The 12,042-nt window shown below is 38.4% G+C and overlaps 1 pseudogene; it reads left to right on the top strand.

Annotated features, from left to right (window-relative positions):
* Positions 1-5,775: 5,775 nt before the first annotated feature.
* On the top strand, positions 5,776-11,300 carry LOC130939421 (mediator of RNA polymerase II transcription subunit 4-like; annotated as a pseudogene).
* The last annotated feature ends 742 nt before the right edge of the window (positions 11,301-12,042 follow it).

Here is a 12,042-nt window from a genome sequence, read left to right as displayed (position 1 = left end):
GTTGATATGTTGTAATTTAGCCATTTGTTTGAAATGGTAAAGATGGTTATATGGCGGTTTGTGAATTGTGGTAAGGTGTTAATGTATGAGTTGAGGAGGCTTGATGTTGATTTTGGTATATTTTGATTGGTTTCAAAAAGGGTTGAAATTGGCATGTTTTGGTTGATTTTGAAAAGAGTTGAAAATGGTTTGTTTTGAAAATGGCACTTTGTGGTTTTATGAAAAACATGGTTTTTGGGCATACTTTGACGGGACATAACTTGGACTACGGATCTTTGTTTTGTGCCAAATCTGTTTAGAAATGAAATTGGATCCGGGATGTCCATGCCGTTCGAAGAACGGGTGAAAAACGATTTAAAATGAGGAAGTTATGTCCGTCGGAAGATTGGGGGTTGAAGCTGTGAATTCTGCAGTTTTGTAACTTAGTAAAATTTTAGCAGAATAACCCCTTGCGCGTGGGCGCACTTGGCGCGTACGCGCCGATCTTTCAGAAAACGCCATCCACGCGTGCGCGTGATGTGCGCGGGCGCGCCGATAGTGCTGCACCCAATGCCCAGCCATTTTCCAGAGAGTTGTGCCAGAACTGTGCCAGCTTTGTGCCTGGGGCACGAGAGTATCCACGCGTACGCGTGGTTGATGCGTGCGCGTCGATTTGGCAAATTTTAATCCACGCGTTAGCGTGCATGACGCTTGCGCGTCGATGAGTTTTTAAGGACATCCACGCGTGCGCGTGGAGTACGCGTACGCGTGGCATTGTCTTCATGCCAAAGTTGATATTTGAGTTTTAAAAGCCAAATCTCATACTTCTAAGCCTCCGATCTCACCACTTATATCTTAAATATTTATGATATGCCTAGCTATTAGAAAAGGGCTAGTGAATGAGGTAACTTGCGAGTGAAGCAAGGGGAAAATGAAAATCAATGAGGATCATGAGGATTATGTGAGATGTGGAGGATGGTGGTGGAAGTGCTTGTTATGCCATTGGCCGAAGGGCCGCAATTGCTTATGTATTGGCTGGTTCTGGATTGAACCGTGAGCCGGAATAGCTGTGTAAGCTATGATTTTGGCTGGTTCTGGATTGACCGTGAGCCGGAATAGCTGTGTATGCTATGAATATTGGCTGGTTATGGATTTAACCGTGAGCCGGATGGCTGATATGGATGTTGATCCATGGATGAGAATTCATGCATGTTTATGCTGAATTATTGGTAATTGTGATTTGCACTTCCACTATCTGAGTTACGAGTTTCCTGGGTAGTACAGTGGCTAGTCCACTTGCTCCGGGTGTGAGACGAAAATGATGTTTAGATAAATGAGTTAATGGAGTTTTGAATGAATGTAACTCAGATACCTGGGTAGTAGCAAGGGTTGGTTCGTCCCGCTTGCTCCGGGTCAATGCTTGTGTTTTCTCTGGTTGTAAGGGTGACAGGCACGATACCCTCTAATGGCGACAGGGCGCAGATACCCTCTAATGGCGACAGGGCGCATACCCTCTAATGGCGACAGGGCGCATATACCCTCTAATGGCGACAGGGCGCATATACCCTCTAATGGCGACAGGGCGCATATACCTAATGGCGACAGGGGCAGATACCCTCTAATGATAATAATGCACAACAGAGAGACTGTGCCCGGGTTAGCTACGGACACGTCGGGTTGGCTTGATAACCGACAGATGATATCATCAGCCATAGGGCAGGCATTCATCATTTGCATATGTTTGAATTGTTTGGGTTGCCTATTGTTTGGATTTCTATATCATATATGCTATGTTACCTGATACATGCTACTTGTTCTACTTGTACCTTATTTGTTATTACTTGTCCGTATTGCTTGTGTTTGTACAACTGAGATCCCTCGATGGTGTTGTGGATGATGGGGCTGTTCTTGATGAGATGAATTGATAATGCGATTGCATAATGATGATGATTTTCGAATGAGATCATTTGAGCTCCTGGGTAGACGCAGTGATGTGATTTCACTAGCTCCAGGCGAGGGCATGATGTATTGATATAGAGTTGCGAGGCAGAACTATGATGGTTTTGCTTATGATTCTGAGTCTGATTCGTGAAGGAATCAGCGAATTGGGAAACATGTGTAACATGAACTAGATTAGTATCCCTTTACGACAGATGCCTACTAGGATGTGAATCTAGGCTGGATACTTGGTGAAAAGGAGTTTAGGATGCTTAGTGAGTTTTATTGCAGTGCATTGGATTTATTTGGCACTTTTACCGTACTGGGAACCCATGGGCCCGGGGTTCTCATTCCGTATATATCTCTTGTTTTTCAGATACAGGTTCAGGTGCTCAGAAGTGAGCTGCGGTTCGTCTGAGAGACGGCGAAGATATTTATTTTCTCTACTTTGTGTTTTGCTTAGAATCTCTCCACCTTTATTTTGAAAGGATTATATTATGTATTGAACTCTTTTGGAACTTGCCTATAGAGGCTCTTATGTTTCCTTGGGAGAGATTAGGATGTACTGTTGTCAACTACTTTCATACTGTACCCTAGCCGGCCTAAACTTCGCGGGTCGCGACTAGTGGCTATTACTTATGTTATATATATCTATCCGTTATCTATCTCTTAATCTCCTTTGTGCCTTGTCCGTTTATCGCTTTCGGCTTCACAGTTTAACTTTTCGTTGTCGAAACGTGAGTGATACGTCTTCGCGATTTTATTTCTACTCTTTTCAGGCTTCTCGATTAATACTCCTTTCGAAATTAACTACATTTATATATTAAAAATCCACCTGAGAGTCGTACCACCGTAATATCATTGACTTATGACTCGAGCATAAGGATTTGAATATTAGGGTGTTACACGTATGATTGAGGAACCCTGACCATTACCCAACCCTTCCACAACGGCAAAGCAAAACGCGCCGCACCCACTCACTCCCATCATCCTCGACCTCGAGCTTCTCCTTCCTCTCATCGTTGCCGAGCTCGTCCCTTACTTCCGTCTAGCCACCGGCCTTCTACCGCCGCCGTCGCAGCTTCCTTTCCCTCCATCGTGCAACCACCGTTTGAGCTTCGAAACCACTGTCGCCGGTTTCGCCTCCTGCCTCCGTCGCACAGCCACTGTCCCGCAGGCGCCATAGAGACGAGAAAGAGATTTTTATCTAGTTCTGAGATTACAGGCAGGGGTAGGGGACCACGGACAAGTGTGAAAATACCAAAATTTTAGTGGCATCTAGGAGGAGTGTGAAGCCTTCCATGATTGAGCTTCACCGTGCTACCCTTCACTTTCATGGCTATGCCCTTGAAGGTGAATTCCACCTTCACCAACTGTAATTATTTTTTTCTTTTTGAGTCATCTCCATCAATAAATAGTTTCTCATGTTACTGATGTAAGGTTGAAAACAAACAAAAAGAACTAAGAAGCACCTGATATTTATTTCACTTTTTTTTTTGTTTAGAAAGCTAAAACAAGATTGAGAGGTGATACTAGAAACTCATACACCTAGCATTTCATTTTGAGGTATTGAGATAGAAATTGAAAGATTGAGACTCAATATCATGTTTGTTGGTTTAGAAATGGGTGTTTATTGGTTTAGAAATGGGTAGTAAAATTTTTGTCTCTATTATTAAAATTTCAGTATTTCAATACTTCTAAAAAGTGGGAACACATAGGACTAAAATTTTTAGAAATAGAGACTGAAACTTTAATAATATTTTATATATAAAATACCTTCATTTCAATTAATTAATTCTAATTTTACTGTTTGTACAAATTAAATTAGAATTTCATTCTTATTTCAATTTTTGTCTCCCACTTTGTACCAAACAGAATACTGAAATTTATTTTAATTTCGATCTTTGTTTCTCAATCTCAATCTCAATCTTTCCATTTTTGTCTCTCCACCAAACTCTACCTTAAGATTGTTTTCCTTCTTTTATCATGCTAACTTTTTTGTTACTAATCAACATTTGATTCACTATCATAGCAAGCTTATGTTGCATGCTTATTTCTTTATGTTGAAGTACTTGACTTATGTATTTTTAGGACTGAGTGAACTTATATCAAGATAAATTGGAACGTTTGCTTGATTTAATGTGAGGTATGTGTTTTTTTTAATAATGTGTTGAATGTGTGGGTTTAAAGAAATTTTTTAGTGCAAGAATTTCAGTTTATATTAGGATTGTTCAATTCTTTAGTTATTTTGTGTATATACTTTGGATTGAGCTTTTTTTTATTTGTTCAATAAATCAGATTATATAATTTTTAAGAAAATGCAAAAAATGAATTTAACTATCAATAATATTTTGTTAATATATATAAATAAATTATAATTATATTTTAATATATTTATTTATATTTTATTTATTATTTTATTATAAAACAGATTTTTCAATTAAACTATAGTTAAATTAATTAAATTAATAGATCAGTAAACTAATAATTAAAGCGGTTCGATAGCCGATTCCCTCAGAACCATAGTTGTAAAAATCGGACCGGATCGGCCGGTTCGACCGAAAAACCGGTAAACCGGATTTCTAACCGGTCCGGTTAAGTGATATGACCGGATAAGGAAGAGAACCGTTGAAAATCGGGTTGAACCGGCCAGTTTTGATGAAAATCGAAAAACCGACGGATTCTGGATAACCGACCGGTTCGGAAGCCCTTTTTTTTTTTTAAATTCATTTTCCAAAACGACGTCGTTTTGGTTTATATATAAAAAAAAAAGAAAGAAATCGTATACGCGGTACCCCCAAACCCCACTCCCAGCTTTCACTTTCCACTTTTCCCCCAACCCTAATCCCCTAACGGCTAACCCTCTCCGCCACCACCTCACTTCACTCTGTCAGTGTCACTCACCCAGCCACCGCCGCCAGCCGCCCGCCGTCGTCTTCTTCGTCTCACCGCCGGACACCTATTCTGAAGTCTGAAGGAACAGAACAGACCCGCGGCTCCGCTTCGTCCCTGTTTCTCATCGCCGTCGCCGTTTCCGCGCCGTCGCCCTCGCCGTTGCCTCGCCGTTGCTGCGCCATCGCCCTCGCCGTTGCCTCGCTCTTCTGCTCTGTCAAACAGGTTAGCTCCAGTTCTCCTCTGTTCTGCACTTCTCGCTGTTATGACTTATGAATAATGCTGTTCTGCACTTCTTCTCTGTTCTCCAGCAACCTTAAACTGCACTTCTCCTATTTTATCCAGCAACTTTAAACTGCACTTCTCCTATGTTATTCTATTCTGTGTTGAAAACTTAAAATTTCTGGGATGAATATGCTTGTTGAAATATGAACAAAGGCACAGAAAACTGCAACAGGAGCAACAATGAGGAGAATTGTCAGTGCCAATGATCTCACATCTGGTCCAAATATGAACCTACCCTGAAAGAAAAATTTCTGCAAAAGAAAAGCACTGAAAACATGAATTAGTAAGCATCTCCTAAGTGATAAATTGGCCAGATACAGTAAGTAATTCAAATAATATGCAGCAATATAACTAAATTTTCCTGTTCAATAAATGTTTTGTAACAAACAAATTACAACATGAAAAGTACAATACATCTGGACTTGATTCCCCAGTTGGATATTATGTCTCAGGTGGCCAAAGGATGCTTGTTTATGAGTTTGTGCCAAATAAAACACTTGAGTTTCATTTGAGTAGTATAGCTTCTGTGTTTAATAAAATTGTTTTCTTATGCAGAATTATGGTTTAAAAATTTTGTGGAGTTGAGTTTAAATAGATTGGATTGGTAATTGAGGTTTAGGACTACACTGTCTTGAGAATTGGAGACAAATAGCAAAAGATAGTGTGATGAATTCTGTGTGATCTGGTATAACTAGTAATATGTGTTGTATATGATTTAGCAGTTATAATTTTACATATATAATTAGTTTTCTAGTGTCTTGATGGCAATGCCGAAGAAACACTACGGAGATTAATGAAATGGTTATGTGGATTGTTTGAGGAAAATGTCTCTTTAGGTGATTAAGTATAATAGGTGTTTAGGAGATAGTCTTTTTGAGATTATGAGTCGTTTGTAATTTGTCTAAACAATGAACAATCCTCCCCTTTGGGTCGAGATTCCTAACAATAATCGAAAAAAAAAGTGTGATAAACTTTTTGTTTACGACTATTTTTAGTATTTTATATTTTTTATTTATGTGAAACCGGTTTTATCGGTTCAACCAGCGGTTTATCGGTTGAACCAATAAACCAGTGAACCAGTGACCTGACTGGTTTGATCACCGGTTCGGTTCTTACAACTATGCTCAGAACCATGAAAGAATTCAAATTGGTAAATTAGTTTGAAAATCCCAAAATACCCTAACAACTACACGAAATCCGTGATCTTCTCCCACAGCTCTATCAAACACCGTAACAGCAGCCACTTCCTTCACACTGCGGCTGTGCTTCTCTCTCGCCGCCGGTCAGATCTCTGCACCGATCTGCTCTCTTCTAGTTTTTTATTTTTTTGCCTCTGTCGTTATCTTGATTATTTGATTATTGAATATTGATGACTTGATCTGTTAAGGATATGGATTTTAAATTGTTTTGTTCATCTATCTATCTATTTTATTAGATTAGTCCCTGTTGCCACCGCTGACAGCCTCCGCATACTCCTTCCCTCATCGGTGGCTGAGTTACTTGCTGCTGACCTGCTGCTCACTCCTTCCCTCCGCCGCAATCACCGCTTCTTCCTCGGATCCAGGTGAGTTTTTTTTTTTTAAATCTTCCTTTGATGAATTTTTTATGTTATGATTTTATTTGTGTACTCTGTTCCTGTGAGTTTTTAAGGATTCCAAAGTTGTGCAATATGTTCTGTGTATATTGGGGTTATTATGTTTTTTTTATTTGTTCTTATGATTTTTTATCATTCCAAATCTGTTCTTATGATTTATATTTGTGTAATCTGTTCTTATAATTTTTTAAGGATTCCAAATTTGTGCAATATGTTCGGGGTATGTTAGGGTTATTATGATTTTTTTTTTAATCTTTCTTTGGTTTTTTCCTTTTTGTTTCTCTTGATTGTATTTACATTGGGGCTATATTTTCTTTTGCTGTTGAATGTGCAATCTGTTCTGTGTAATCTTTGCAATCTTTTCTATTTCTTGTGAGTAGTGACACTGTCTGAGTAGATTATTGCGTTTGATGAATCTGGTGGTGGGCTTGGTTAGGGTGGTTTGTGTTTAGGAAGTGGTGGGTAATATGGTGGTTAGGTTGCTTTTGTATGGTTAAAGAGATGTGTGATGATTGTCATGATTCCTTGCATTGTGGTTACGTGTGTGTGTGTGCTCTGACTTATCTGTGTTTGGAAGGTTGTGGTTACTTGTGTTGAATCCAGGTTTAAACTGTTTATGTAAGTGATTTTGTGGATGTAGTTTCAGATGGCTATGAAGCCATGAGGGGAGGTAGAAGAACCTGAAGTTCTGGCGTGCTCTCTATTGAGAGAACACTAAGAACCTTTTCCTTTGTTTCTTTAATGTATTAATAATGCTATTTTAATATTCTGTCAAGCAGATGACATTGCTGGATATAAAGCAGCTTTGGTCTTTACTCAGAATTCATTCAGATCTGATACATCATTTTCTAATTTGCGGCAGGTAGAAGAGTGAAAGAGAAAAGGATTGGAGTCATTTGTACAAAATGCTTCAGCACCAAATTGTGCAATCCCCTGCTAGGCTGGGCCTCACAAACCCGAATTCACCATCCATTCCAAATCCTACTCCGTCAAAGCTCCCTCCCTCACAGAGCCATCATCACCAGCCCCACCTAGACCGCCACACAGCTGGCCCTTCTGCAGCTCTGCTCTCTCTTCTCCCACCTCTCCCTCGAGCACAAGCACTTCTTCAACAAATGGCTTCCTTAACTTCTAAGCTCTTTGAAGTTTCACCCAACAGGTCGCTTTGGGTCACTGCATTCCGAGGATCCATCCCCACCTTCCTTTCTACCCAAGGCCAAGCTCATTCATCTACCCCACATGATTCTTCTCCTTCCACAACCAAAGAAGTTATTTTACAATTCACTATTCTTCAAACTCAGATCTTTGAAGCTGTCGCTGAACTCCAAGAGATTCTTGATCTGCAAGATGCTAAGCAGAAGATTGATCGGGAAATTCGCTCAAAAGATTCAGCACTTCTTGCATTTGCCACAAACTCAAAGATGCTGAGCGTGTCTCGACATTCTTGTTGATGATTACTCTGATTATCGCCGCAGCACCAAGAGGTTGAAATCAGGAGATGACAGTGAAGATGATTCTTTGACATCCTCAACTGTCTCATCCCAGCTGAAGCTATCAGATATATTATCTTATGCTCACCGGATAAGTTATACAACCTTTGCGCCACCAGAATTTGGAGCTGGCAAGCCCTTTGCGTGGTGCACTGCCACCTGCGCCACAAGAGGAGCAAATGAGAGCTTCACAGTTATATAACTTTGCTGACCTTGATGTTGGATTGCCTAAAATTGTTGAAACGAAAGAGAAAACAATTGAGGCCATTATTGAGCCTCCACCTCCACAGCAAGTGGATGCCAATTTGTCTGCAATTCAAGGGTTGCTTCCACCAAATTTTACAGTTCCGCCTGGCTGGAAGCCTGGAATGCCTGTGCAATTGCCTATTGAACTTCCACTTCCCCCACCTGGGTGGAAACCTGGGGATCCTGTGCCATTGCCACCCATGGACTCACTTCCTGCACCAAGGTTTGAGCAGCAACAAGTACCCCATCACATCCCTCAGCCTAAGCAACCTGAAGTCATTCAAGTGCAGCATGTTAATTTGGATCTTGATGGTAGTGATAGTAGCGATTACAGCAGTGATGAAGCCAGCTCTGATGATGAAGACTGAGAAAATGATGAAGCTCGTTAGCTCAAACTGACTATTGTACAGGTAAAAACTTTTGTTATGTTTTTGTAGGGTTAACACCTTATATTTGTCCTTGAAGTATAGTCTTTACCAAAATAAGCCCTAAAACTTGCACCCCAGTATATTTTAGTCTTGTGTTGTTCTTTAAAATGTGTCTTTATAATATTGACATAATATAGAATAACATTTTTAGCCAACTAGGCTTCAAAGTTTTGCCATACTTTCCTCCAACTCCCTTCCCGGCTTCCATTTCTAGCCTTCCTCTGCAATCAGGAGTAAGACCATCCCCAACTAGTTCGCATGTTTGTCACGGTTGCAAAACAAGCATTAATTTAACCAGCACCTATTTTGAAGAGGTGGCAATTGCTACAGCAACCCCATCTTCTGTTTAAACATTTCTAGCATTTGAAAGTGTTATTCCCATTTCATTCCTTTTTGGTCTTTGAAGTCACTTTCTTTTTTTCTTCCTCTCTCCCTGGTCATTTACTGGTAATGTAGAAGCATGGACAACTAATCCTTTAGAGAAGGATATAAACCTAGATTGGAAAGTTAAATATTGGTTGGTTGACATTATAACATTCACTTCAAAATTGATTAGTGAAAGTTGTCACTAACTCACTATACCGAGTATACAGCATTACAGCCATAGTTTAAAGCCGTGGCGAAAGAAATGCTGTTTCCATCTTTTACACTATGCAATAAAGTGTTTGGTATATATATATTACAAAATAGGCACCACTAAATTACAAAATGCAAATTTTATTTTCTGTTGTTTCCCATTTTCTCTTTGTGTGGGGTTCTGTATTTTGGTTCAGATGACTCATGGTACATAATCTTGGGTTGAGGGTTTGTACTGTTTCTGCTGCAAGCTCTATAAAGTGGAAAGCATCTTAGTATATGTTTCTTTAGAAGTTTTTCAAAAGGCACTGTATTTTCTATAGTGGAGGGTTCTGTTCCTTACGTTACAATGATATTTAACATAGTCAATAATTGCTACTAGTATTCTATTTTGAGATTTAGTTTAAGGATTTGGTTTTAGTTTTTGAGCGAATAAAAGTGTGAGAAGAAATCAAGTTTGGTTTGTGTTTCCATTTTCTTAAAGGGGGGGAGCCTTAGAATAGCAATTGAGTTGTCTCTATGTTCAAGCCGTAGAATCAACCCATGATGCTTGCATCAGGTTAGGCTGTCTATATTATACCCTTTGGATGCGAACAAGTGGCTCTTTCTGGATCCTGCGCAATGCTTAAGGTGGGATGCATCAGCTCTTTTTTTCGCATTTGTGTTTTTTTTTTTTTTTTTTTTAGCAAACCGAACAGCCCGAGTTTTTGGCTTTTAGCTTTGAGATTGGCATAATGGCATGACACTTGATGTATTCATTTTCGCTTCTTTCTCTGAGAATTAAACACCTTCTAAATTATCAAAATATCTATTGGACTCCGATCAAGATACATCTTCTATATCACTAATCATCATCTTTTACCTAAACAACTGAAATACTCCATTACGACAGGTTTGTGCACAATCTTGATGAGGATTGAGGAACTTTCTGTTACATGACATGCCAATCATCTCTATTAGTGGAACAGCGGTTGGATAGAGGATAAATTGCCTTGCCTTTCATTACATTCCAACAGTGGCGAGCCTTGTAGAGGATGTTTTCTAACTCAATATTTCGACCCTCTCAGTCTTCATGTTAATTTACTGTAGAAATCAATCCATTATCTAACCTATTTGTGTAACTGCTTCTGTGTATTTTGTGCCCCAGACCGTTAGAACATTGCTTAATTTCTGAATGGAACATGTAGCGCACTAAAATTTTTGGGTGCTTATGTTCACAGCTTATAAGGAAACATCATTATAGATAAGTTACTAGTTGGTTAGATCTTAAAACTTAAAAGTCTATACCTGATTGTTTTTTTTTTCTTTTAATGTATATAGTTATTTTCTTGTTGGACGACTATCCAAAAATGTCAAAAATGATTCATCAAAAGATTAGTAAAATAGTGGAGAGTTTGGTAACATCAACTACTATATATTTTCCAAGAAACACCACCATTGAGAAAGGAGAAAAAAACATCAATGGCCTAAAATGTGAAAGAAATTAGTAACACTTGAGTGTGTGTTACTAGGGGAAGGAAAAGACTTTGGAGGATTAAATTAGTGGACTCTGTAATTGGAAAACAAAGAAGACGACTTGCAACTCCAGAAACTGTTGCAGCAGAGAAAATAGAGAAAAGAAAGCTTTTCAGAACGAAAAGAGAGAGAAAAAGACAGATGTATTGAGCTATTGGAGTATTACAACACTACACTTGCAATAACTGAGACACAACCATATAAAGCTCAGCGACTCTGACTTAGTCTCTCAACAAGATTAATCAAGACAGACTTTAGCAAAACAGAAAAGTAGTTGCAGTGTAGTTAGTTAACTACTTTCTTTTTTAAGTTCTTGATCCTTGAACTTTGACTCGCTATCTTTAATACTCTGTTTAGGAGTTTTACTATTTAGAGAGTGATGGTTTTGGAAATGTTTGCTCTTGGAATTCTTTATTTTCAACTTATTCTAATTGAGTAAAGTGATAAATAAACTCCTGAGAATTTATATTTCGGACAGATTAACCCCTAAAAAAAAAGAGTACCAATAAAGTCTTACAGGATAACAGATGTAGACACTGCCTTCAAATTAGCCTCTATAATTGGGGCAAAAGATTAATTGGTCACATAAATTTGCCTATAATTAAGCTGGAAATTATTTTCTACTTGAAGTTCAAAACTTAACCCGATTGTTACAAAAAAATTCCAGTGACAATATATTGTCATTAGATTTTAGATCTTTAATTTTAGGTATGATGCTATTGTGAGTATATATATAACTATGTTACGTATACACTAAAATTAGATACTAAAATCAACTACCAAAGTCAGTCACCAGTATAAAATACATGTTGGAATATAAATACACATTGAAAAAAAAATTAAATCACATGTATTTATACACAAATATATTAGTGGCTAATTTTAGTGACTGATTTTGGTGCACAAATAATATTTTTGATATATATGTGTGTGTTCATAATTTTTCAAAATGTAATGCATATATATATATACACATGTATATATAGTATTTAAGAGCAGGCCTAAACAAGAGTAAACAAAAAAAAAAATCATGGAGTTTTTGTTAGTTAGTCCTTGTCATCATGCAACTTGGTCTTGCGTTTGTTAAACATTGACTGAG

Source organism: Arachis stenosperma, chromosome 1, assembly GCF_014773155.1.
Source record: "Arachis stenosperma cultivar V10309 chromosome 1, arast.V10309.gnm1.PFL2, whole genome shotgun sequence".
In the NCBI taxonomy this organism is placed as follows: domain Eukaryota; kingdom Viridiplantae; phylum Streptophyta; class Magnoliopsida; order Fabales; family Fabaceae; genus Arachis; species Arachis stenosperma.
The sequence above is the reverse complement of the archived record's forward strand: the minus strand, read 5'-3'. Positions and strand labels throughout refer to the sequence as shown.